This window comes from Oryctolagus cuniculus, chromosome 10 (assembly GCF_051225735.1).
Source record: "Oryctolagus cuniculus isolate XC-2025 breed Fujian yellow rabbit chromosome 10, ASM5122573v1, whole genome shotgun sequence".
NCBI lineage: Eukaryota > Metazoa > Chordata > Mammalia > Lagomorpha > Leporidae > Oryctolagus > Oryctolagus cuniculus.
In genome coordinates, this window is record NC_142876.1 from 83412292 (window position 1) to 83439545 (window position 27254).

General features: G+C 44.2%; 1 protein-coding gene across 4 annotated transcripts in view; it reads left to right on the top strand.

The window, feature by feature from the left end:
• SUCLG2 (succinate-CoA ligase GDP-forming subunit beta) overlaps positions 1-27254 on the top strand; it is a 295805-nt gene that overhangs the window by 185615 nt on the left and 82936 nt on the right. The gene's annotated exons all lie outside the window — the stretch shown is intronic.

Consider the following 27254-nt stretch of genomic DNA (forward strand, 5'->3'; position numbering starts at 1 on the left):
TGCTCCATTCTTCTGTTTATTTATAAAATATATAATAGGTTATTGTGAACTCTAGGCACCCACCCCTCTGTGCTGTTGAACACAGAACTGACTGCTGTCTAACTGTATTTTGGTACCCTCTGTTTCCCTATCCAGCTTTCAGAGTCCAGTAGTCACTATCATTCAAATTGACATTTTTAGCTTTGAGAAAACAGGAGGTATTTGTCTTCCTTTGTCTGACTTAAGTTAACATGATATCCTCCAGTTCCATCTATTTTTTTGCAAAGTATAATTCTTCTATGGTTGAATAATATTCCATTACATAGGTATACCATATTTTCTGTATGCATTCATTCACTGAAGAACATCTAGCTGGCTTCCATGTCTTAGCTATTGTAAATAGTGCAGCAGTGAACATTGCAAAACAGGTATTTCTTTCATAGGCTGATTTGATTTCTTTTGGATGTATATGTACCTGGAAGTGAGATAGCTGGATTATATGGTTATATGGTAAATCTCTTTTTAGTTTTTTGGAAGAACCTTCATACTTTTTTCTGTAATGGCTGTAATAATTTGCATTCCCACCAACAATATTTATTATTTCTTGCCTTTTTGACAAAAGCTAACGTGAATGTTATGGCTTTGATTTGTATTTCCTTGATGGCTAACAATGGTATCCATGTTTTCATACATTTCTTGGCCATATGAATTTCTTTTGAGAAGTGCCTATTCATATCATTTACTAATTTCTCATGAAAATTTATTTATTTTTTATAGATTATTTCATGAATTGATACACTGTGGTGGTCTCCACTACACCACCCACAAAGGGGACAGTAGTCCAAACTTGACAGCAATATTGTGATTCGAAGTGATATGTTGCTCTAGGTAGTAGTAAAATACTTAGTTATCTTTAAGGGCTGTTTTTAGAAGTACTAAGGAAATGTATTATAACCTAATATGCATTTTTTTTCCCTCCTAGTGTTCTTGGTACAGCTTATCCTGATTATTTGCTATTTCTGTATTTGGAAATTCGCCTGTGTGCTGAAATTTATTTGTAACTTCAAAAGTGATTTGCACTTAGCACAGTTCAGGGTTACTCAAGGAAGCCTGCGAAGTGGTGAGCATTTCAGTGTTTGATGCACATGTTCCCCGTGGAGAGCACATGAGGCAGTCTGCTGCTTTCTTACTTCAGCTCTCGTAGTGTAAATACGTGTCCTTTCCCTAGTCTAGTTAGAGCCGTATTTTTCTGATTTGTAGAGTCCCAAGCATAATGTTCTATACAGCGTTCCTAGGGGTAAGAAGTCCGAGATGGGCCTTATGAAAAACATACAGGTGTTCAGTAAGCTTTGCTCAGGCATGAGTTACAGTGCTGTTGGCTGGGAATTGAATGTTAGCGAATCAACAATATGTATTGACTATCTTGTCTTTAAGCGGAAACGCGTGTGAAATAAGGTTGTGAATTGATTGCTGAGAAACGTGCTGTGAACAGATGGTCACAGGAACCTAACCTGAAGTGCAGTGGCTCCGCACACAGGTTCCGTGGTTCCTGGTGACTGCACCGCAAGCACTGGGGCTGATGAGAATTGTGTAGTGTTTAGGATGATTATGAGCAGCTCTTCAGAGGTTGTATGGTAGACACACTCGGTTTTTCTCTTTTCAAGGAAGGTCAGGAATCCCTGGCCTGAGTATAAAGTAGGAAAATATTTTCCTCATATAATTTGTACCTTTCTGTTTCCCAAAAGGAAGGATTTGATTATGGAAACCATTGGGAGGTGCCAGGATTGGGTTTTCAGGCATTTTGCCTTCTTCCCAATAAAGTGAATAACATTTGAAGAAATTTTAATTAGGTTTTCACAGTTATATTAAGAAGGATTTCCTTACAAATTTAGTAACTTCATGTTTTTAGAAACTTTTAGAAATATATATATTGAGAAACTAATCATTCTTTTACCTTTTAAATACACATTTCTTATGAAAAGCTTGAGAATAAAAGGTCCCTATTTTTATTACACAGCCACTATTGTAATTCTGTGCATTCTCTTTCTGCGTTATCCACTATTACAATATGAACATCTTCCTGTGTTGCTCCTTGGTTTTCTTGACCATCATTGTCACTAGCAGAATTAAATAATCATCATGTTATAGCATTTTGTTGGTTTTTAAAAATTTTTTGTTTGTAAAAAGGGAATATATTTCAGGTTTAATAGCATACTCATACTTCCCACTCTTCTTCTTTTCTCACTTTAAATTTTTACAATGACATACTTTTAATTTCTTTACTCTTCACTAAATGACGAATTCAACTAGGGGGCTGGCGCTGTGGCATAATAGGCTAAGCCTCTGCCTGTGGTGCTGGCTTCCTATATGGGCACTGGTTCACATCCTGGCTACTCCAGTTCCCATCCAGCTCCCTGCTAATGTGCCTGGGAAAGCAGTGAAGGATGGCCCCAGTGTGTGGACCCTTGCACCCATGGGGGAGACCTGGAAGACGCTCCTGGATCTTGGCTTTGGATCAGCCCAGTTCTGGCCATTTGGGGAGTGGAAGACCTTTCTCTGTCTCTCCCTCTCTCTCTCTGTAACTCTGCCTCTCACATAAATAAATCTTAAAAAAAAAGTCAACTGGGACCGGCGCTGTGGTGCAGCTTTTTAATGCCCTGGCTTGAAGCCCTGGCATCCCATATGGGTGCCGGTTCGAGATCTTGCTGCTCTACTTCTGATCCAGCTCTCTGCTATGGCCTGGGAAATCAGTAGAAGATGGCCCAAGTCCTTGGGCCCTCTACACCCACCTGGGAGACCTGAAAGAAGCTCCTGGCTCCTGGCTTTGGATCGGTGCAGCTCTGGCCTTTGTGGCCATCTGGGGAGTGAACTAGTGGATGGAAAACCTCTCTCTCTGCCTCTCCTTCTCTCTCTGTGTAACTCTCACTTTCAAATAAATAAATGAATCTCTAAAAAAAATTCAACTAGTAGTAGTAAGTAAGTAGTAAAACCACTGTTCCTCAAGAGTATAGACAAGGGCCATAAATAATAATCAAATCAAAATTTCATTTTGCTCATATACATAATTTTTTGTGTACTCTCTGTGTTCGTTACCACAAATCAGTGAAAAATACTAAGAAGCTTGATACCTAAAATTTCTTTCAACGACCATGTGAACTTTGTATGCTAGGTTTGCATACAGCAGCGTACAGCATAGTTAACAATCAAATGCTGAAGCAACAAGTGTGAAAAGTTCTGTGTTAGATAATAGGCTTTTTTGTAATGCTTTAAAAAAATTCAACATTATCCAGGACCAAGGTAGGTAACTTCTTGAGTGTTTTATACATTACTCTTGTGTGGAGTACTAATTGGAGTTGGTTTTAATTATCTCATGGTTAATGGTGACTTGCTCGTTAGTATTTGCTGCAGTCACTGTGCATTGCTGAGCTGTAAGTTCCAGAGGTGGCCTCCAGACCTTTCCTGTTTGTTCAGTTCAGTATCTTCCTGACGTCTTGAAATATTCAGTTGAGACGAGGTGAGGAAAAGTCATGAGTGAGCCTTGTTCCAGGTGGCCTTCTTTCCCCATGCTCTTTCTTGCTGGGCTGTAAAGTGAATTATTTTACTGAAGGAGTCCGTAGGAGCTCATTGATTTTGCTGTGTGTCCACATTACGCTTGCTGTCTTTGTAACGAAGCAAGACCCCCAGGTGAACTTGGAAAAGAGATGTGTTTTTGATCATTATAATCCTCATCAGAGGACGCCTTGGTGATAATTTGTGCTCATCTCCCTCTTCCCTTCCTCATGATGTTTACAATGCACAGTTCTAGCCGTCATCATCTCCTTTGTTCATCCACTTTCCACTTCACCTTGACCTGAAGTAGTGGTCTTCATCTGCACACTGCCCTGACTTCTTGGTACTTTCCCCCTATACTTCTCATTTGCTCTGTATTCTTTGCAAACAAAGCTATAGACATTCCTTGAGTTTTCTTTCTCCTTATTCAACTATTATTACATACTCCGTTATCTCTAACTCCCATAATCATGTGTAGAACATGGTAGGTTCTCCAAAATGTTTTTTTTTCACAACAAATTTCATATTTTCCATGCATGTTTCTTTATTTCCATAGAATTCATCCAACTGAATATTCTCAGCCAGGAGGAAAACCATGTCATTTTTGTGAAACAATTCAGTTCCCAGGCCAGATGCCTGTAATGGGTTGGCGCAGTCTGGTAGGGACCACAGTCTAGAGAGAACTAGATTTATCTTCCAGGGTCAAGCAAACAGTGGAGGGAAATTGCCTTTGCACAGGGTGGGCTGGGGTCTCCATCCAGCAGCTGGGGGCAATGCATACAGATAATAGTTGGGTATACAGGGAGGATTGGGTCAGGGCACAGGGGCCTCCCCTGAATGCCCCGTGTGAAAAGATAGCAGACACATGGGGTGGCAGCTCCCAAACAACATTTGGAGTATTCTCCCAAAAAGGAGCCAGTGGCCGTGTCCTCAGGCTGTACATAGTGCAAGGGCCAAATGCCACTGCCATGCATAGCAAGCTTCCTGCAAGCAGAAGCCTGGTTTTAGGCAGATGACAGTGCCAGGCAGGTACCTGAGGTAGGAACAGCCATAGGTGCAAGTCAGCATGTCAGCCATGAGTCTGCAATCATGCCACAGCAGGAGTGACCTTGTGGGGCCTGAGGGGTTCTCTGCGTGTTGAGAGGCAGCTCATCAAAGACCCCTTTAGGAGATCAGGGTGGTTTTCTAGACTGCAGATTATCTCAGCTGTACTGAACACCATTCAGAAACAGCAGAACAACAGCCCGATGAGAATCTGGTTAGGTTATTACGTGGGCCAGGCCTTCTGCTAGGTACTGAGGACGAAGCCCAGAGTGAGAGGGCACCTTCACCTCCAGCTGCTGCCATTGCAAGGGCACCCATGCAAGGGTTAGCAAAGCCAGTGAGTAAATGATTAAATAACACGAGCCAGATTCCTAATACAGTGGGTGTCGACAGTTGTCAAGAACATGGGCCTCATTGAAGAAAGAGGTACCTTTCTCTAAAAGGAGGCGAGAACTTCCACTTGATTATGGCGTGGTCTAAATCAGGTCGGAGTTTGTGGACTCAAGAGGCTTCCATAGCCTTGGCAGCTCATGACAAGAGCCTAGGGTGATCACTGAAGTCATAAATAAGAGTGTCAATTGGGCCTCTGTCCCAGTGTTTATCCCCATTTGGAGCTGCCCTCTTTTTCCTCTGCTTGACTTCATTACCTGTCTACCTGAGTGTCATGTGCACTGTGGCTTGCTTTATTCACAAACCTTTAAAAAAAAGAGTTTTATCCTCTTAAAGAGGTGACGTTGCAACTTTGCCCTAATTTGGGTGGCAGCTCTCATGCAATTAGATGACCTTTCTGGACACACATGGACGTTTTATCTGCATACCCAGGATCCTCTCCTGAGGATGCCCCATTACCACCTTTGAGATGTCAGGAAACGGAGCACTTGGAACACACTTATTAGTTAGTCGTCCCAGGGGCCAGCTGGCACAAATCCGAGTTAATTATTTTTCCTCCAGCTTATCTCTGTGTTCTTTCATTAATCGTTATCTGTAAGCATTCTGGACATATCCCTTTTTCTCAATTAGAACTGGGCAGAATATTTTTTGAGCAAACATTTAAGCGTCTACTTTAAGACTCAGAGGCCTTTGGATCATCATAAACCAGAGACACAAAACTCTGTGGTTTCAACCCTCGGCCTTCTGGATTTCACTTGCTCATTGATCGCAAGCAGCACACATCTCTGAGACAGTGGCAGAGGCGAGTCTTCCGTGTGTTAGTGTGATCCGAGAAAGTTGGTATTTGGGCAGCAAGCGTAAGCAGAAAGTCCATTCTGTATTTAGATATTGACTTCTGATATTTTTCTGAGTCTTGTAACCTGTGCATTTAGCCAGTGCAGCAATAGCTTTGTTAACTGAACCACCAGATAGTTCATCCAAGTGCTGACTGTACTGCCCAGATCCCAGACAAGAGCTGTTTGACATTCAAATTAGCAGAGTGAAAGAAGTTTCCATTTTTTTTGAGCATGTTTGATTTTGGATCCTTGGATTGGTGATGCTCAGCCAGTGAAGTTTATACAGGTATTGTGAAACACAACATCAGACACTTCTGATTCCAAGCATGTTGGCTAAGGGATACTCAGCCTGTACAAAAGTGAAGAAACAGGAGAAGAGAGCTTTTACTAAAAGAACACATTCTGTTAGTCTGTTTCTCTGTCCAGGAACAACCTTGAAACACCACCTGTTGGAAGTTGTGTTACTTTATCAAGCAAGGCAACATGCCTTAATTAGATAACGGTCCAGAAAGAAAAGCCAGGCTCCCGTCCTAGGATTTTTGTTAGTGTGCCCTCATGGATAAATCTTAGTGTTCCTGCATCCAGTCCACAGTCCACAAAAGTGTTTTGATGGCCCACTGTGTGTCATGTTCTGGCCTCATGAAGAAAGTGGAAGAAAGATTCAGTATTTGATATTACTTGTTCCAGTGGGCCAGCTAATGACCCATTTAGAGCAGAGGAAGGCCTGTACCTGACTTTTGCAGTTGTTACAGCTCAGTCAGGACCCAGTATAAAGCACCTCCTATACCTAAAGTCATATCCTCAACTCTGGGTTCACAGAGCAGCATCTCTGGAGCCTTCCTACTCAAAATGAAGGCCATGGAACAACCAATGTTGACCTTTTTTCTTTAAAAGATTTATTTATTTATTTGAAAGTCAGAGTTACACAGAGAGAGAAGGAGAGGCAGAGAGAGAGAGAGAGAGAGAAGTCTCCATCTACTGGTTCACTCTCCAGTTGGCTGCAATGGCCGGAGCTGTGCCGATCCGGAGCCAGGAGCCAGGAGCCAGGAGCTTCTTCCGGGTCTCCCACGCGGGTGCAGGGGCTGAAGGACTTGGGCCATCTGCTGCTGCTTTCCCAGGCCACAGCAGAGAGCTGTATCGGAAGAGGAGCAGCCAGGACTTGAACCAGTGCCCATATGGGATGCCGGCACTGCAGGAAGCAGCTTTACCCACTACACTGTAGCACCAGTCCCCCAATGTTGACTTCAACTTGAAATCTGTTAGAAATGCAGAATTGAGCCAGGATCCCCAGGTGATTCCTTAGGCACATTAGAATTTGAGAAGACATTGTCTAGGGCAGGACTAGTAAACTACAGTCCATGGCCAAATCCTGCCTAGTGCCTATTGTTGTGAATAAAGCTTTAATGAAACAGTTTTGCTCATTCACCTTCTTGAAAAGTTGAGCACTGGGATAGTGACCTCATGGCCCACCAGGTCAAGAGCAGTGATGCTCACTCACTGTGTGGCCTTGGCCTGGGGAGCCTTCATGAACCAACACAGGTGCATTTGGTTCACAGGAAGTACAGAAACTGAGAATAAGCATTGAGAAGCATTTATTTTGAGTTACCAGTGCAATGAAATGCAAGTGAAAGATCAATTTTCTAATAATTCCTATTACTGTATTTTACAAGAGTATCAGTCCCTGACAGGAAATTTCTTCAAAATTGCTCCTTTGCCACGGATTATGTGAAAAGTGCTGCTTTTCAAGAGTAGATAGATGATGTGTTTGGAAAACACAGTGGCATCCATGAGTGTGCGGTGCATCTTGATGCCAGAGTGAGGTTCATTCCAGTCTGCACACGTCGATCTGTGCTGTTCTTGGCTCACTGCACTTCCTTGTAACTCTTTCCCTTGTTCCTTTGGGGGTATGCCTCCCTTTCCCTGTGGTCTCGGTGATGCCATCGTGTCAGGTGCCCTCTTTCTTCTGTGTCCTCCCTTGGCTCCCTCTTCTCCCCCTGTTGCCCACGGAGTGAGCTGATGCCGAGGCCTAGCCCGTCACTTCACTGTGTCCCTGACTTAGCAGGCTGCTTTCAGGACTGGACTGTGGACAGCACCTTTCAGGCTGGTCAGAGGCCTGCCCAGGGCTTTCTTCCCAATACTCTGGACAAAGACCTGGGGTCATGCACTACTCAGGAGGCTGTTCCCCACCACCGGCTGGAAGCCTGCTTAAGGTCCAGGTGTGAAATTGTGTGTTGGAGTCTCTGTGAGTTACAGGCCTTAGTTCCTATAGCCTGGGGTTTCCAAATGTGTGGTTTTAACAACCCCATAAGCATCACTGGGAGTCTCATTGCAAATGCAGGTTCTCAGGCAGCAACACTCTGGGGTAGATCAGCAGTGTATTCTGTCTTATGATTGGCTGATTTTTTTTTTCCTGGTTTAGAGGCAGCAGGACGAGGGGGACAAGGAGAGAGAGAATGAACAAGCTTCCATCTGTTGGTTCATTCTCCAAAAGCCTACACTGGCCAGGACTGGGTTGGGGCAAAGTTAGGAGCTGGGAACTCAGTCTCCAAGTCCCATGTGGGTAGCAGAAACCAATCACTTGAGCCATCCTCACTGCTTCCCAAGGTCTGCCTTAGCAGGAAGGTGGAGTCAGGAGATGGATCTAGGTATTGAACTCAGGCACACAAGTGTGGGAGGAGGGCTTCCTAAGCAGCATCTTAGCCATTAAGCTACATGTCCATCCCTCGCATCCCTCTGCCAGCCTTCCGGGTGATTCTTGTGCTTGCTTAAGTTTGGCAATGACTTGTGCAGCTCTGAAGCTGCTGCTTCTGTGAGTTGATTTCTCCTGCTTGCCAGGTGTGAGTCAACTCATTCCTTCTATGTCCCCTAAATGAGAATGTACTTGCTGTTGCCAACAACCCCACAAGTCCTCCTTCACACACCCTGGGAGTCTCATCCTCACCGACTGAGAGTCTGTATGCTCTTGTCATGCTGTGTCCCAGCCCTGGACTCAATTCTGGTAACACTCTGTGCTGTTTTCTCTTCCCATACACTTTATACCCGTTTGTGTTTCAGGATTTTTATTCTCTTCTATTTCTCTGTCAGAATCTCTCCCTGAAACTTGGAGGACTTTTTCAGTCCAAAAGAGACTTTTCTACCCAAATGAGAATTAAGGATAGTCTTCTAGTTGATGTGTGAAGTTCATCAGCTGGGTTTCTGAATGCATTTTTCTGAAAATTAACTTCTTCTCCTAGAACAGTTCTTCGCCTCCTCTCTAAAGGTAGATGACAAAAACAAGTTGTGTAATTTTCGAGTGACTTTCTATAAACTTTATGAAATTACCTCCTCTTGAACTCAGTCACTGAAGGAGATCTAACTCATTTTTGTCTCCGTTAAGTTGCCATCCACTGCTTCCTTTCACAAGAGATTTCTTTCCTATTATTGTTCTTCATGCATTTAATCCCTCTCAGAGCTTTTCTGCCTCCCTCTTGATTTGTAAGTGTTTTGGTGTGATTCAGTCTCCCATCTATTCCTGTTACAGAGTACAACCTTCATTTGTTTTCTGGGTTCCTTGTGTTATTTTGGGAGAGGGAAGTGGTCAGATCTTTCTGTATTTGACAAATGGCATGATAATGAAGTGTTTCAAGATGGAGATGTTGAATCCACTTTTGTTTTTGGTCAAGAAAACTGATTTATAATAATATGTGATAGAAGATCTTGGCTGAATTTTTTCTTTCGTGTGTACAAGGGATAAAAAATTGTTTTCTAAAAAGATTACAATCTGATGTCTCTACCAGGATGGTTACTGGTACAAGCTTCTTTTATAGGTCTCTCTATAATTAGAGAATCAGCATGTGGCTATCTTTAACTCTTAGACCATCGTATGTCAGTGACCATTTGAGAATTGAGGTGTGCAGGCTTTCCTTTTATTTCCTGTGTTCAGTATTAAGGTAGGACCTCCCTGCTGTTTCCTCCATCTCCGAGGTTGTACCATGTGATTGGGTGTTGACATCTCTCACACAGTGGACCGAGGAAGTAACAAGATGTAAACCACTTTTCTTATTTTAAAATTACAGTTTTTTTTTCTTGTTTTAAAATTTGAAAAGTGGAACAACGGGGGCAGAGGATGAAGGGAGCCGGAAACAGAAAGATCTTCCATCCCCTGGTTCACCCCCAAAATGGCCACAAAAGCCAGGTCTGGGCCAAGCTGAAACAAGGAGCCTGGGACTCCATCCTGGTTTCCCACATGGGTGGCAGGGACCCAAGCACTTGGGCCATCTTCTGCTGCCTTCCCAGGTGCATTAGGAGGGAGCTGGGTGCTAAGTGGAACAGCCCAGGCAGGATGCCAGTGTTGAAGGTGGCAGCTTAGCCTGCTACAACACAGTGCCAGTGCCTGTGAACCAGTTTTCATTTGTGCTTCCACTTCCTGTCTACCTCTAGCTTTTGTACCATTGTGCAGTGGCATCACCTGCCATAAGAGAATAAGGCCCTAAAGACAGTTCAAAAGGCAGAAATATTTATAACTACAGTGAGTTAGCTTTGAAGATCCTTTGGGCTACCCATGATTATAGAACCTTGAAGCCTGAGAGCCCCAGGAGTGTAATAAGCCACTGACCCTGTGAGGGGTGCATCTCCTCCCATCTCTGTCCATAGCTTTGAGTGGAGTAGCTGTGGGGGCAACCTGCTAGCTTTTACACGTAATGTTGGCTTGAGGTGGGCATTTGGAATAACAGTTAAGACTTCACTTGAGACAACCATATGCTGTAACAGAGGGCCTGAATTCAAGTCCTGGCTCTACTCCCGATTCCAGCTTCTGGCTTAATCTTCCTGCTAATGGGAGGCAGCAGGTGCTGACTCAAGACATTGGGTCCTGTAGGAAACCTGGATTGCCCCAACTGTTGTGGGCATCTGGGGAGTAAACTTGCAGAAAGGACTGTTCTATTGCTCACTCCACCTCCTCCCTTCTTAGCCTTTTCAGCATAAGTAAGTTTTGGTTCTTTCTCTCTTGCTTGTTTGTCCTGGTATCTATGTGGTTAGATTCATGTGAATGTAAGTGTGATGTCCCCTTGATGTATGAAATGAGTCTCACTTGCTAGAGAGATATGGAGGGAGCAGTTAACACCAGGGGCCAAGAAATTCTTGCATGGAATTCTTGTCCTGCGTATTGGAGTTTTTTTTTTTTTGTGTGTTGTTTTTTTTTTTTTTTTAAACTATGAGAAAGCTTTTATGGTGGTTGAGAACTTGCACTTCACTTTCCGATTTCAGTAGAATAACCACTCACCCACTTCCTGGCTGTGTGACCTTTGGCAAGCTGAATAGTTCCTGTGTTGATCTGTTAGTAACTTGAAGTAGTCGATGAAATAACAAGTGTGAAGCTGAGCATGCTGTCGGCTCTTTTCTGTCATCCAGAAGTGTGGCATCAGTGGTGCTACCTTCAAGGGGTCAGTGCTGTGGTCACTTATATAGAAGAGGCACCGACAAATCCTCTCACTTGGGCCAGACACTGCAGCATCATTTGATATGAAAAGGGACTAAGGAGGCGAGCTGCCTGAGTTTGAATCCTGGCTCCTTCCCCTAGCTGGTCGGCCTTGGGAAGTTGCATCTGTTGATATATCACTTTCCTCAACTGCAGGTTGGATAGAATAGTCTCTGCTGTAAGTTTGTAGTGATTAATAAATGAGTTAATATTTGTAAAGTCTTTAAAACAGTGTCTGGCACATAGTGCTTGTGCAAGTCTCAGCTGCTGTTCATTATCATTTCATTCTTCTACTCTGATACGGTTCATTTCTTTCATTCCACAAAATAATTACTCATTTTACATTATCTTCCTGCCACTCTGTGAGGACCAGGAATACGGTGAACAGAACAGAGCCCATCCCTGCATGCATGAAGCTTTCAGTGCCGTGTGCCTGGCAGACTTCGTTCGAGTCTCTTACCAGTTTTCTGCTTACCTGGGGTGGTGGTCAGCACCCTGCAGCAGGCAGGAGATTCAGAGAAGAAAAGCCCTAGACTTTACCTTCAGAAAAAAGAAAAATGTCAGCCAGTGAGACTTGTATGCCCCCTCCTTTTTTGTTCATACACGTACACACACACAAACACACACGTTTCATTTATTTGAAAGGCAAAGAGACAGAGAGAGGCAGATAGATATCTTCATCTGCTTGTTCAGTCGCCAGATATGTACAATGGGCCTGGACTGGGACTGAAGCCAGGAGCCAGGAACCTGGTCCAGGCCTCCCACTTAGGTGGCAGGGATCCAAGTTCCTGAGCCATCACCAGAGTTTCCCAGGGCACACATTGGCAGGAAGCAGGAATGAAGAACAGGGCTGGGCCTCAAACCCCAGCTTTCCAATACGGCATGCAAGCAGCACCTCTACCTCTACACCAATCTCCCAGAGCTTGAATTCTTATATGTGGCAACACAGGAGAAGCACTGAGGGAGCTTTCAACGCTAGACATCCAAAAGCCAGATTCCAGACTCCAGGCTTTTTATGTCATTTTCTTATGATTGGGATGTGCGGGCCACCAGTTCTTTGAAACCCTCCCTTTCTAAACACACACACACACATATATACACACACGGGTCACTGTACTCTGGGGCTGGTTTGATAAGGACTGGTGCAGAAGGGAGGTCCTTGGGAACGTGGGCTTACAGGTATAAGTCCATGGTCAGGGTTTCTATGGATTCAGGAATCATGACACTTGTTCAGGGGCCATTCTAAGTGGTTATTCTGTTTTTAGAAACCTTTTCTCTGTTGGCTTCCATGACTGCAGTGTTTGAAACTGCTCACTGGTGCCACCGGCCCTTAGCAGGGTTAATGATAGCCTAACTTGGTAGCTGTGTGTTTGGAGAATATTACACGAGACAGATCTGGTCTTTGTCTTACGTGAATGTGGTCCTGACACTTGATTTCTCAGAATGAACATATGAAATTGTGGAAAAATAAATATGTGTATAAATTTGTTATCCATTCACTGAATGCTTTTGACATTGTCATGAAGCAGATAGACAAAATGAGCTTTGCACAGAGGAGGAGAGGGAGGAAGGTACACTGAGACCATCCAGGAGCTTGTCTATGTCTTCCCCTAGTGGAGTTACCCTGCCAGCAATACTCCAGGTGTGTAACTTACAGACTTTGAGCAGGGAAAGTAAAATCAAGGGGGCAGTGGGGTGGGCAGGTGAAGGAAGTCACATGCAGAGTCAGTGTGTCCGCATTGGTGACAGAACCTGCACGCTTCGAGCTCAGCACATCAATTTATTGAAAGGCCTGGGACAACGAGGAATGCTTTCTCATTAAAACGTGTAACAGGGCATTTGACAGTGGGCCGTCTAGGTGTGGGATCTCTTCAGAATTGCTTAGCTCTCTCCTGTCCGTGCAGACTGTCTTCTTGGCCTCCAAGAGGCAGGAGGGCACTCTGGGCTGTGGTGGATTCACCTGTCATCAGAGCTTTCAAGCACAGATTTGGTTCCTTCTGGTAGAAATTCAAAGTCCCTGTGCTATTGGAGTAGTGAAGAGAAGCCTGTAATACCTTGTTTCTGTAAGCTAGGGTTAATGTCATTTTCATTCCGAGTTCTCTTACCCTGTCATGGGTGGCCAGCCTGTGACTTGGGGGTTCACAGTAGTGTTCTGGGTGACGTTTTGTTGATCACTTACACCATTTAATTAGGTCACGATAACACAAGAGATAGGTGACATTAAGACTCCAGGACCTGCTGGGTGGCATAATTTCTCCATTTCCTTCTGTCATTTTTTTCAGACCAAGAAAAGAAATGAGGGTTGGAGCTGCATGTTGATGCCTTGTTGGCATCGTTGAGAGAGCAGGTCTGAGGGTAGAGCGTGCAGCCTGGTTGGTTTTGGGTTGGGGAGCACCGTGTCTCAGCCAGGAAGAGAGACAAGCTCGAGCTTCCTTGTAGGCCCCGAATAGGTCTTCCCTGAGGTGGAAAGCCGTGGAGTGGAAAAGACCCTTGCTGTTTGTGAGTGACCTTGGAATGTGTTCCTGAAGGTCAAAAACCAGTACCAGAACCAAACGCAATGAAATTCAGTAGTGATGAATTAAGGGAAGGCTATTTTCAGCCAGAAAAGTATGTTTGCAAGCTTCATTTTAAGTGAAGCTTCTTAAAAAAAAAAGTTTTAAATCTTTGTTTGCAACAGTATTTTAGAATTGGGTGAGACCTTCTAAATACGAAAGAAAGCAGTATCATAAGGCAAGCTATATTTAAGCAAATATAGGAATTCTTGGCGTGTTCCTCTGAAAGGGGGCCAGGCCCTTTATAGTCACCAATCCAATCAAGCTTTGTCTCCTCTGTGTCAGCTACTTGGTATATCCGCAGAAATCTCTCAAGTAAAGCAAGTAAGTTTCGTGTTGGGGCATTGTAGTGAGGCGTCTAACAGTGATATTCGTCTCTTCGGTATACAGCAATGTAAGTTCTAGAAGATTCTAGTGTGTTACTGCTTTCCCTGGTCTGTCGTGGCTTATGAGTGGCAGTGTGTTCTGTGACCCAGAGGGTTGGTGCTGACTCCCCACGCACTGTCCACCACAAAGGACAGCAGCAGTGACAGGCTTGATGAGAGAAGTCAGAAGGTGATGGTCAGTGATAAAACTCTTGCAGTTGACACCTTTATCCTGCACTTGGCAAGCCTTGGCTTGGTTAAGACTACTGTTGCGGATACTCAGAAATTTCCGTCAGAAAAAGCCTGTGTGTTTCCCAAAACAAACTTTAAAATGAAAGTGGGTCAGAATTCTAATGTCACTCACCCTGAAGTCCACTGTCCAGTGTTTGCTCCTCTGTGCTTTGAACCCCAGAGTTGGAAGACTCTGGGTGTTTGTTTTGGAGCTTGGTGCAGAAGGCATTTTTTTTTTTAACAGTCTTTAACATATCCTTTAACACTCAGCCTTTTGGGATTTCTAAATTTCTATTCTTCACTGCTAATTCTTTTTTCAGAATTAAATCTCAATGGGATTTGTTTCTTTTACTAAATAATTTTGTTCCATAATTTAATACATGGTCTTAGAGAATACAGAATACAGAAAAGCACACAAGATGAAATAAAATCTTAATTCCATAGCCCAGAGATAACAATTAGTAAAATTTGGTCTGTGTGCTTCTGGTGTTTTCTTTTTATTTCTGTATAAATGCAAATACTTTTAAAATGTGAGTCTTACTGTTTCTTCTACTTAGCAAGATACTGAAATTATTTTATTACATCATTAAATGTAATGCAACAAGATTGTTAGTGACCATTGTAGGTCAGATTATATCCTTGTATTTTTAGTTGTTTCTCTAGGGTCACAACAGCTGGCTTCCTTCCTGTTTTTTGTTGTCACCTTAATGTGATATTGTTGTGGTATAGGTTTAGAAGTAGAATTGAAAGTATGGTGTTTATTCCTTCCTCTCCTGGAGTCAGGGAGCTATATTAAATATTCCCTTTGTAACTCTAGGTATGGAATTATAATTTTATTCTTGGCTGTTCCTCCCTAAAATTGTTTGCTGGTGATTGTTACTGTAATTGAGGTTGGATAGCCTCTATCATTCCCTGAATAAAGCTTTTTGCTAAACATTTCCAAATGTTAAATAAAATCTTTTACAGATAGATCCTTGGGCATTAGCTGATGTAATCATAAGGACTGTTGTAGAGTTAAACCAAATAAATGTAATAGTGACATTTGGGTAAAAACAATTTATTGTTAACAAGAATATTTCATTATAAGACAAACCAGTAAATGGATTTTTTTTTATTATATAAAAGTCGCCTAATTAAAGCCCAGTATATTTTGTAATAAATCTGAGATCAGATTTTGAATCTGGAGCTAAAAATGACACTGGAAGCATGATTTTTTTTTTATAAAAGAAGAAAACCTTTTCAAAATGTTTAAGTCAATGGTTAAATATGTGCATGTTTGAGACGTTGCTTTTCCTATATGTTGAAGAATTGAAAATGACTGTGTTATCATAGACTTGGGTTTGAGCCCAAGAAAAAGATTGTTTGCTGAGTTCTTTTTGGTCTCATTTTACGTCTTTTCATGAATGGAGAAAATAATCAAAATAAAAAACAAGCCTTTTTTAGTAATCATATCAAATTTATATAAAATTATCTTCACTAATTTTATGAAATTAAACCAGGGGTGTCAGATTCTACTAACACATAAGGTTTTTGAGTTTTTTTTTTGTAAAAATTAGGATGATTTTATAAATCAGTAATGCCCCTTTATTCACGGTTTTGCTTTTGACAGTTGTCAGCTACATTCTAAATATATTAAATAGAAAATTCCAGAAATAAATAATTCATAAATTTCAAATTGTGCACCATTCTGAGTAGCACAGTGAAACCTTGTGTCGTCCCACTGGGGACGTGAATCATCCCTCTGTCTAGTGTGTGCATACTGTATATGCACCTATCTGTTAATCACTTAGAGGCTGTCTCAGTTATCAAATTGTACTATCCCAGTGCTTATGTATAAGCAACCAGCAATCATTCCAACCCCTCCGATATCTCAAAGAGAAGCTGAGAAGTGCTTTTTTTTTTTTTTTTTTTTTTTTGACAGGCAGAGTGGACAGTGAGAGAGAGACAGAGAGAAAGGTCTTCCTTAGAGCTGGCCTGGAAGAGGGGCAACCGGGACAGAATCCGGCGCCCCGACCAGGACTAGAACCCGGTGTGCCGGCACCGCAAAGCGGAGGATTTAGCCTAGTGAGCCACGGCGCCGGCCTGAGAAGTGCTTCTTTTAATTGAACAAGTAAAAGTATATTTACGATATTTTGAGAGAGAGAAGAAGAAGGAAAGACACAGCTCTCATTACAGTGTGCTTTTATGTTTTCTTAGTGGTTATTGTTTACGTCTTACTGTGCCTGACTTATAAATTAAACTTTATCATAAGTATTTATGTATGGGGGAAAAACATACTATATTAAGGGTTTGGTTCCATCCAGGTTTGCAGAAATTCATTGAGTTCCTTGAAATGTACCTGTAAATAGGGGGTACTACTGTATCTCTGTGTGTAATTTTTTGAAATCACATTGTAGCCTCTGGAAGCTTCCAGTTCTTTCTATCTACTGTTCTCACCTCTGTCTCTGCTGCCACAAGGAAGAGGAAAGCCATAGGAGTGTTTTATTGAAACACATTTAGCTGACTTCAGTGGGTGGAATCTCCATGTTTAGTTAAAAGACCCACAGTCTAGTAGGGTTCTGGTCTCTTTCAGAAGTCCCAGCTGAACAGAACATACATCAGGGTCCTCCCATAAAGCTGGCTGACTCAATTTATTTTTTACTTCTTCCTCTCTTCAGCATCATCTTCATGGGTTTTCTTCCAACCGTTTCTTTAGTATCTTGTCCAGAGAAGGCTGGACCAGCCTCGACCAGACAATTTTATAGCCATTACTGGACTCTCTCTCTCCTCTCTCTCCCTCTTTTCTTTTTAAGATTTATTTATTTATTTGAGAGGCAGAGTTAGAGAGAGAGAGACAGACAGAGAGAGGTCTTCGATCTGCAGGTTTACTCCCCAGATGGCTGCAATGGCTAGAGCTGGCCCAGTCCGAAGCTAGGAGCCAGGAGCTTCCTCTGGGTCCCCCATGTAGGTGCAGGGGTCGCACTTGGGCTATCCTCCCCTGCCTTCCCAGGCCATCATCAGAGAGCTGGATCAGAAGAGGAGCAGCCAGGACACAAACCAGAGCTCATATGGTAAGCAGAGACTTAGCCTACTATGCCACAGTGCCTGCCCCTCTCATTCTGTTTTTCTCTCTGGGCATGTTTCCTGTGAGTTGAAAAGAATGAAGTAGCAAATTAAGAATCTTGGTTTAGTGGATTTGGGGCAAAAGAGTTGAAAGAGCAATTAGGATGTCCTGATGTCTTTCACCCAAGTTGTGTAAAGGAGCCTTCCACAGAATCATTCTGTCTTGCTAAGGTTTGGAAGTTGTCACCTCAGCTAATAATAGAGGTCCCCATGACTTGCCTTACTTGCTAGCACATTTATTTACCAGGGTGACTTTGTAGTCATGGGTCAGGGCCTCACACTTCTCTAAGTGTTCTGGCCAAATGCCATTTGATTAGCATCTTAATAATATACCTGAACTGTGACTTTTAATAATTACTGCTCAAGTAATTCCTGCTTACCTTAGGAACTACACAGAAGCAAATAAAGCTGAACTGAAAACCACTGCAGTGCTAACGCTGTTCACTGCATGTTGTGGTGCCCCAAGTTCCTCTGTTCCCAGTGTCCTCGAGGTTCCTTGCTGCAGCAGCACAGTGTCTGAGGCCCTTTGCTGCGCAGTCTGCCCCTGCCTGGCCAGCAGACCTGCTCCTGAGCAGGGCCGTGCTGTGTTTCAGCTCTGCAGCATTCCCATTGCTTCAGTGTTCACATGCAGGGCAAGGAGAGGCTGGGATGGCCAGGGAGTGTCTGCCCATCCGAGTGATAGTCACTGAAAACACACAGCATTGTAGAGAAAGATAGATCAACAAAACAAGAAAATGCAGACTGGCCAAAAGCAGGAGCTGAAGGCTAAGCTCATTAGGAACTCAGCTTCGGTGTATCTTGGGCCAGAGAAAAGCCCGTGAAATGTGAAAAATTCATTTAAGTTCCTTATTCAGACTGTCTCGTCCTTTCTGTCTCATTTGCTTCTGTTTATTAAATTGAGCCAAATTGTACTCCCTGAATTAGGTCAAATTTATGTGTAAACTATACACTTAGGCTCTCTGGGTGAATCATAAAGTTTGAACTGAGAAAGTTAATTACCCAAACACTGAACTCTCCTTCTGTATTTAAGCGTTTCCTCTCCTCTCCTCCCCTCTCCTCCCCTCCCCTCTCCTCCCCTCTCCTCCCCTCTCCTCCCCTCTCCTCCCCTCCCCTCCCCTCCCCTCTCCTCTCCTCCCCTCTCCTCCCCTCCCCTCTCCTCCCCTCTCCTCCCCTCCCCTCCCCTCCCCTCTCCTCCCCTCTCCTCCCCTCTCCCCTCCCCCCCTCCCTTCTCCCCTCTCCCCTCTCGCCTCTCCTCTCCCCTCTCCTCCCCTCTCCTCCCCTCTCCCCTCCGCCCTCACCTCCCCCCTCTCCCCTCTCCCCTCTCCCCTTTCCTTTCTTTTTTTTTTAAGCTAAGAATCTTCTACTCATGAGAGCGCTGTGGTACAGGTTTGAGTATCACTTCAGGGTGTTCTACACTTGAACTCTTGAACTTCCAAGTGCATTCCCCCTTGGGTCTCCCCTGCTCGACACCCATTGTGGCCAGTGATCTGTCATGCCCCTGGCTTTGCTCCCGTTGCTTTAAGATACAGTTCCAAAATGCTTGCCCTGGCATATAAGGCGTTCTGTGTGCTGCTACTTGCCCAGCACACCAGTCCACCAGCCTACCAGATGCACATTTTGTCTACTTGGTTTAATTCGGCCCTTGATCTTCTCTTTCTTCCTGGAATAGGAGCATACTCCCATCCTCAGCATTTTGCTGATGCTGTTCTTTGTGCCTCAGACTCTCCCTTCTTGTGTTTTTTCTTTGCTTGCTCTTCTGGCCTCAACCAGCGTGTAAGGGAGCCTTCCAAGGATTGCTCAGACTTGGTTGAAAGCAAGGAGTACGTTCTTTGTTCTAACTTCTCAAACTATACTTATTATTGAATTGTGTGCTGCCATATAGGTATTTTAGTAATCAGCTCTGTTTCTTTTGTCCATTGTTTCCTCAACAAAACACCCCCAGAGCATGGCTCTGTGGTTCCCAGGATCAGCTGGGGTGCATGGTATCTGTGGTGTACCTGTACCATTGTTGGATGCAGCCGAAGGCATCAGAAGACTTAGCTGTACGTCCAGGATGTCTTCCTCACATACTTGGTAACCTATTCTACTTGGCCTCCTTTCTTTCTGTCCATCGCCGTTGTATCTCATCTCTCCTTGTGCTTTGGTCTTTTTGTTGCTTGACAGTCCCACAGTGTTCATGTAGGTGGAGTGATTGGCTTACAAAAGTCAGGAAATAGAAACCTTTAGGCAAGGACTGTCATTTCCCCATATTCTGTCAGAGCAGTCAGAGGTTCTGCCCAGGGTCAGAGGCATCAGAATGGAATATATATATTCATCCAGGAATGACACATGTGACATATATATGAATGGCAACATCACATGGCAGCATGTATGGTGGGAGATGCCCTGAGACTATCTTTGAAAACTGCCTTGGCCGGCGCCATGGCTCACTTGGCTAATCCTCCGCCTGCGGCGCCGGCACCCCGGGTCTAGTCCTGGTTGGGGCACCGGATTCTGTCCTGGTTGCTCCTCTTCCAGTCCAGCTCTCTCTGCTGTGGCCTGGGAGTGCAGTGGAAGAGGGCCCAAGTGCTTGGGCCCTGCACCCACATGGGAGACCAGGAGGAAGCACCTGGTTCCTGGCTTGGGATCGGCGCAGTGCCAGCCATAGCAGCCATTTGGGGGTGGGGCATGAACCAATGGAAGGAAGACCTTTCTCTCTGTCTCTCTCCCTCTCACTAACTCTGCCTGTCAAAAAAAAAGAAGAAAACTGCCTTGACCATGACCTTCATGAAGTCAGGTTCCATGTCTACACCACATTGCCACAGTGTAGTTACTGATCATATTATTTTGAGCAAATAAATAACTCCAGGGAAAAATACCAGGCAAATATAAGATCAGTCCCAGAAACAAATGAGAGTGAACCTAATCCCTTGTATCCCTATAGGTTGAATGTATCCTCTGTCTGCACCTCCTGCACCCTACCTTCCAGGGTTTGTCAGTGCCAAGCATACTCATCAATTACACATTTGCCCCTCTTGTAGCAATTGATTGAGAAACTGTATTACAGTTATTTTCTCTCCTGTTTGCTGAAGGCTTGTGTTATACTACAGGCACTTTGTAGTTCAATGACAGACATACAGTGAGGTGGTCACGAACCCATGCCAACTTACAAGTCATGTTGGGTTGCAATTCTAACTGTCCCCTCTTACCTATATGACTTGTGCAAGTGAGTGAACAGTGAAGTGGGTATGTTAATAGAATCAACTGTGCAGGGTTTTTAAGGGAATTAAATGACATCATGAGACACACAAATATCGTAACACTTTATACTGCAAGTTACCATGTATTTCCAGTAACCCTGGGTTATTAGGTTATGCTGATGTGATAGTTATTTGATTTTTATTTGTTGAGTGAATAAACATGTTATAATTTTCAAGCATTCCCTTTAAAGAATGTTCCTTTTAAAGAATATTTTACCCTATTCTTCATTAAGGTAAAAAAAAAACTTGCAGTTTGAATTTCCAAAGATATTTTCCTTTTAATAAAACCCTGTTTGAAAAATCTATCAAACCATTTCATCTTTTTTCTATGTCATAGGAAGACCGTGGAGTGTTTTTTTCTCCCCACTTCAGCTGTCAAAGCTGTTCTCTCTAGAGCTTAAGCAGTTCTGATGTGTGCTTTGACCGAACCCTTTGCACTTGATAAGAAAATTGTGAGAAACCAAGTCACTTTCTCTTCTTCACTTTTTGCAGTGAGGAAAATATATCAGAGGTATTATTTTGATTTGTAAGAAGTTTTGCCTAAAATACTAAAATCTGTAATTTCGGACAGTAGTTATCGCATCATTAAGTATACTTATACTATGAACCCCAAGAGGTAAAGCCAGAGTGTGGGGAACATTTATATAAATTAATGTAAAATGAAAAAGAAATTTCACAGGTGACTTTGTAGGCTGGAGTTGATTCACTAGTAAGGAGAGCCCTGGTTTCTGAATTTGTACCACTGTGGAGATTCCCTTTCTTGATCCTTAAAAATAAATTAAGTATTTGTAAGAGTCAAAATTGTGACTTGCATCTCATTCTTCTAATGGGTGGGATTGAACGCCCTCTCCTCCTGGAACAGATGGCTAAGGACTTGTTAAAAGGGAGCTTGCTGTGGTCTCCTTTGTGCGTGTAAAGCACGCTCTGTCTTTGCAGCCAGGCTGCTCACGTGCAGAGTGCTTCTGCCTTGTCATTAGACACTAGCTCACAGGGGCTCAGAGCACGTGATCTGGAAGGGGACGAGGAGAACAGGACGCAGGTTTTGCCACCTAGACGTCAGTAGTGGTAAACTTCAGCGCCGTTTCATCTGGCCAGGTGCCGTGCTGTTAGCACCGCTGCTTCCCCACGCTCGTGATGGTGGCAGTGCATCAGCTTAAGCTTCCCTCGCGAGGGAGCTGTGTAAATCAGGAAGTTTATTTTTACTGCCTTAAAAGCTACAAAGCTGGTTAGATCTGTGGAAGCATTCAGCCATGATCCAATCAGAGTTGTAGAAACTCCTTCACCAAACCTGGTATGTTAGCACTCACTTTATTACGTTCATTTTTTTTAAATGAATATAAAAACTGACCAGCGTAGCCTCATTTTTAATAGCAGAGTTTTTAAACAGAGAGACACCTAAGGACCGTGTGTGTTACTAACAGTACATGTTGAAAAAGGAATGGGAATTCATCGGACTCTGCTTGATTCTTACTCTGACTATAAGGGGCCCTATAATAATAGGCCTTTGTTTCTCAAAGTTGAGCATTGGCAAGAACAGACTGGAAGGCTTATTTAGCAAAATACGCTTTGCTGGGGACCCACTCTAGGTCACTTGCTTACTACTGAACACGTGGTTAGTGGTAGGTTACTCAGGATCCCAGGCACCCCTGAGACAGGATTAAATGGGCAAGGGTTTTTGTTAGGGAAAATGTCTTTGGTAGAACTTGGGGAAGCAGCCTGGAGAGGCTGGCCCCCACCATTAGGATGTGGTGAAGGTCTGACCCTGAGTGAAGGAGAGAGGGTCAGAAGGTTTAGTGGGGGATGCGTAGTTTAAAGAGACCTGCAGGCTGAGACCTACAGACCTGGCAAGGCTGTCGGGGGGTCCTGGGACAGGAGTCAGCCTTTCCCAAGCTTGGCCTGCTGCGGTTTCTCTCTGTCTCTTGTCATTGGGTGGGCATGGTCTGGAGCAAGCGTGGCCCCGAGTTGTGCTCCTGCCTGTGGGTCCAGGGTCCATTCTCATGACCTCACCGGGGGTCAGCAGTGACCAGGGAGGGCTTCCTGGAGGAGGTAAGGCATGCATTGAGTCCTCTGTGATAGAAAAGAAGTAGCCTTGGCATCCTGTGGTCAAGTGGACAGTACAGGGGAAAGCAAGCTCAAAGAAGTATTTTAGGAGCAGAGTGAGAGAGTGAGAGAGGAGGACTGAGGAGAGGGCGAGAGGCTGCACCCCGCTGAGGAAGGACTTGTAGGCCAGAGTAGGGAGTCTGCATCTTAGTCTTAACAACATGGGAAGTCTCTGGAGACTTGAAGGCCCAGAATTGTGAAATCCTAGACCACAACAAGAATACACATTGTGGAAAGGGAAGAGAGAAGAATTAGAGACTGGTTGAGGGACTAGTTAGTGATAGTCTTGACATCCTGAAATGATCTGCTTTTCAATCACCTGGCTTTTCTCCGAGCCTCAGGGAGCCTGGTGTCTGTTTCTACTTGTACTTGGGGAAATAACCAGATGTCCTCCTAACATATCTCGGGCAGCTCTCTTGTCAAATCCCTCCGCCGAGGCTTCCCAGGGGCTCGCCCTCGTCATGAACCGTGTCTCCGGGTTGTGGCCTATTTCTTGACATCTCGCTCTGCATGCAGCCTCACACTAAGGCATCGTGCAGAAGTCTTTACCATCACACTTAAGTTTCACTAATGACCCAACAATCTCATTTTTTTCTTTCTGCTGTCAGAAATTATATACAACCCTGGGAGCTGTTGTGCCTTAGCAAGTAAAGCTACCACCTGCCATGCCCGCAGCCCATATGGGCACCAGTTAGCATCCCAGCTGCTCCACTTCCTATCCAGCACTGTGCTAATGGACTGGGAAACAGTGGAAAATGACACAAACACTTGGGCCCCTGCAGCCACATGGGAGACATGGATGAAGCTCTTTGCTCCTCGCCTTGGCCTGACACAGCCCTGGCTGTTGGAACCATCTGGGGAGTGAACCAACGGGTGGAAGATTCTCTCTCTCTCTCTCTCTCTCTCTCTCTCTCTCTCTTTAACTCTGGCTTTCAAATAAATAAATAAATCTTAAACAAAAAATTATGTAACTACCCTGTTACTAAGGACAAAATAAACATTGGTTAATATGTGGAGGTAACTCTTAGAGGAAGATGAACAAGTGAAATTTGCCTAAATTTAATTGAGAAGCATAATTTTCTCCTGTTGTCACAGTTCCCCATCCCTTTATCTTTCAGAAGCCCAGCATGAAAGGCATTAGAAATCGAAGTTTTGACTTGGAGTGGGTGTGCCGGCAGTGGGCCTGGAGCTTTCAGACTCCTGCCTTATCCCTGAGCATTCTGGCCTGCCTTGACTTAGCAAGGTCTTCGAGGATGGGTTTTGTGCTGTGCCTTTTTACAAATAATTTTTTCAGTTTATGTGATAGGCAGAGAACCGCAGAGAGAGGCAAATAGACAAATGCATCTTGTATCTGCTGGTTCATTCCCCCAAATGCTTGCAGTAGCTGGGCCTTTACTGAGCTAAAGCCAGCAGCCAAGAATTCAATGCGGGTCTCCCACACTGGTGGTAGGGACCCAAGTACTTGAACTGTCACCTGCGGCCACCCAGGGTGTGCACGGTGACAGGCAGCTAGTATCAGAAGCCAGAGAAGAGAATCAAACCCAGGTACTCTGTTGTGGGGTACAGGCATCTTAAACAGCATCTTCACCACTAGGCCAAATGCCCACCGCTCTGCTGTTCGATTGTTCACTAGGCCCAGTAAGTACATGGTAAATCCTGGGCGTGATGGCTGACATGTAGAAATACAAGTCTACCCCTTGGAATTGGGGCTGTCCCATTTCAAAGGAACTCAGGGTAATACAGTGCTTTTCCCAAGTAGGGTATGCATACACACTTATGCAGTTTCACACCCGTGAGGATTTCTCGCCTTCTGCTTGTGAGTTTTTCTGTTCCCTTGGACATGTGGCAAGCTCTCTCGATCCGGAGAAGCCGGTGCTTATGCTTTAAGTAAAATCCTGATTGCCCTGTCAATCAGAGTGCACCAGAACTGGGAACTTCTGAGATTGATGCTTGACAGAATAATTAGAAAACGCCGCTTTCAGTAACCATTCACGCACTTCCAAAGGGAATGGTCCTGAGCGGGGTCTCCCGGTCCAGATCTGGAGGTTCAGTATACAGGAAGACAAAGCATGGTGTGTCGCCGGAGAAAATCGCCTCAAGTGCACAGGAAGGGGTGGCCCTTACCTCCTGCACAGTGACTCCCCTTTGGGCACTTGCGGAGGTGCTTCGCCCAGCTGGGGCTGTGTGAACGCCTCCCGCGGGTCCTACACTTGCTGCCTGTCCGTTGCCTTACGATGATGTGTGGAGGCAGCCGGCGAGGTAGCTTCCTCCGTGACCTTTTCAGCAGGTGACATTTTCCTCCTCTGCACTTCAGGATGCGCTCCTGGTCCTGGGTATCAGAGCCAGGATCTTTGCCATGGAGTCCCAGTCACCTTGACCAGGGCAGCTGGGTGTTGTTGGGGCAGCAAAAGGAAAAGCATGGCCACAGAGGCCAATTAATTGCTTTGAGGACAGTTAAAAATGTAAGTGCTCTTCTTACTTCATAGAAGATTGCAAGTTAGGGAATGTAAACCTTTGTACCAAAATACATGAAGATAAACCATCTCTTGTCATAGATGGTTTTTTTTTTTTTTTAAGATTAATCGTGGAAAGAAAATCCTGTATGGGCACGTCGTTCTACTTGTCCAGATATTATTAACACTTGGAGTGTGTTGGGACTTAGCTGAGAAACGCTGACCTCGGCCCCTGGGGCCCTCTCCTCCCTTCATGAGCTCGGCAGCATGAATGATAGCATCGAGGAGCGAATGGTGATGGGAGCGCTCTACATGTTGGGCACGCCCAGAACACTTTCTGTGCGTTAAGATGGTCCTGTATGTTTTCAGTGGTGTTTAGCCACTTTGTTAAGTAGACTGTTCCTTCCTCTCCTACTTGGCTTTAATGAAAGCAAGCAGACATACAGCAGCACACCCTCGAGATGACCTCTTAGGACTTGGTTCCTGTGTGTTTTACCCCAGGTACTGCTCACAGACTTGAGTTGATTCTTATTTCCTGCAGACTAAATGCTGAATTTATTTGGGGGCCGGGAGAGGGATTTATGTTACTTATTTGAAAGGCAGAGTGACAGAGAAATGAGGCAGAGTGACAGAGAAATGGGAAGAGGGCGGAGAGAGATCTTCTATTTGTTGGTTTATTCCCTAAGTAGCCAGAAAGATCAGGGCTGAGCCAGACTGAAGCCAAGAGTCAGAAGCTCCATCCTGTGTCTGTAATGGGTGGCAGGGACCCAAGCATTTGGGTCATCTTACGTTGGTTTCCCAGGTGCTACTAGGACTCAAGACTTAAATTGACACTCAGTTATGAGATGCCAATATTGCCATGTGTTAAATACTAAGATTTTGAGTCAGAGATTCGGATCTACCTGCCATCTGTTCCCAGATAGCCTTATCTTCCATTGCTGGTATGGACTTGTCTGTCTGTTCCAAGGACCTTGTCTCAGAATGTCCTCTTTTCCCAATGCCCAGGATAGCTCCCTGTAGCAGAGAATTAGTCAGCCCCCAATGACAGTAATTCCCAGGTTGAGGAATCCTGTACTGGATAGAAAGTCCTTTTTTTCTGATTTATTTCTGTCTTCTAAGCCCCTGACAGTTGTTCATAGTATATGATTAAAACAGTACTGAAATAAATCCACAAAACCCCACCTCCCCAGAATGCTACCTTACCTTGTGCTTCTTCCATTATAGTTGTATGGAAACTTAATTCTTTTTTATGTTTTTACTTGCCAGAATACCAGAATAACTTAAAAATATAATCTGCGTTCAAGATTTCAAGCAGATTTAGGGAATTGGCAAAAGAAAATGAGAAATGAGTTGGCTTTGATGCATTGTTAGTATTCAGAACCCTGAATCTTGTTTGGAGTGTTAAACTCATACATAGTGTGGGTTTTTTTTGGTTTTTTTTTTTTTTTTTTTTTTTTTTTTTTTTGAAATGCAGAGAGACAGACACAGATCTTCCATTTGCTGGTTCACTTCCCAAATGCCTGCCAAAGGCAGGACTGGGCCAGGTTGATGGCAAGAGCTTGGAGAGCCATCCAAGTCTCCCTCCCACTCGGGTGTCAGGGACCTAAGTAGTTGAGCCATCACCTCCCAGGGTGTGCAGGAAGCTGGAATCGAGAGTCGAGCCGGGACTTGAACACAAGCACTCTCGTACGGAAAGAGGACATCCACACTGGCAGCTTAACTGCTAGACCAGACATCTGCCCCAGTTAGTTTGCAGTGGTCATGTTCTCTCTGTCTCACTCTTTTATTTTATTTATTTGAAAGGAAGAGTGGCAGAGAAAAGGACAGAGTGAAAGAGATCTTCCATCTACGGGTTGGCTTACCAGATGGCCTTGATGTTCAGGGTCAGGCCAGGCTGAAGTCAGAAGGCAGAAACTCCATCCAAGTCTCCCACATAGGTTGCAGGGTCCCAGATGCTTC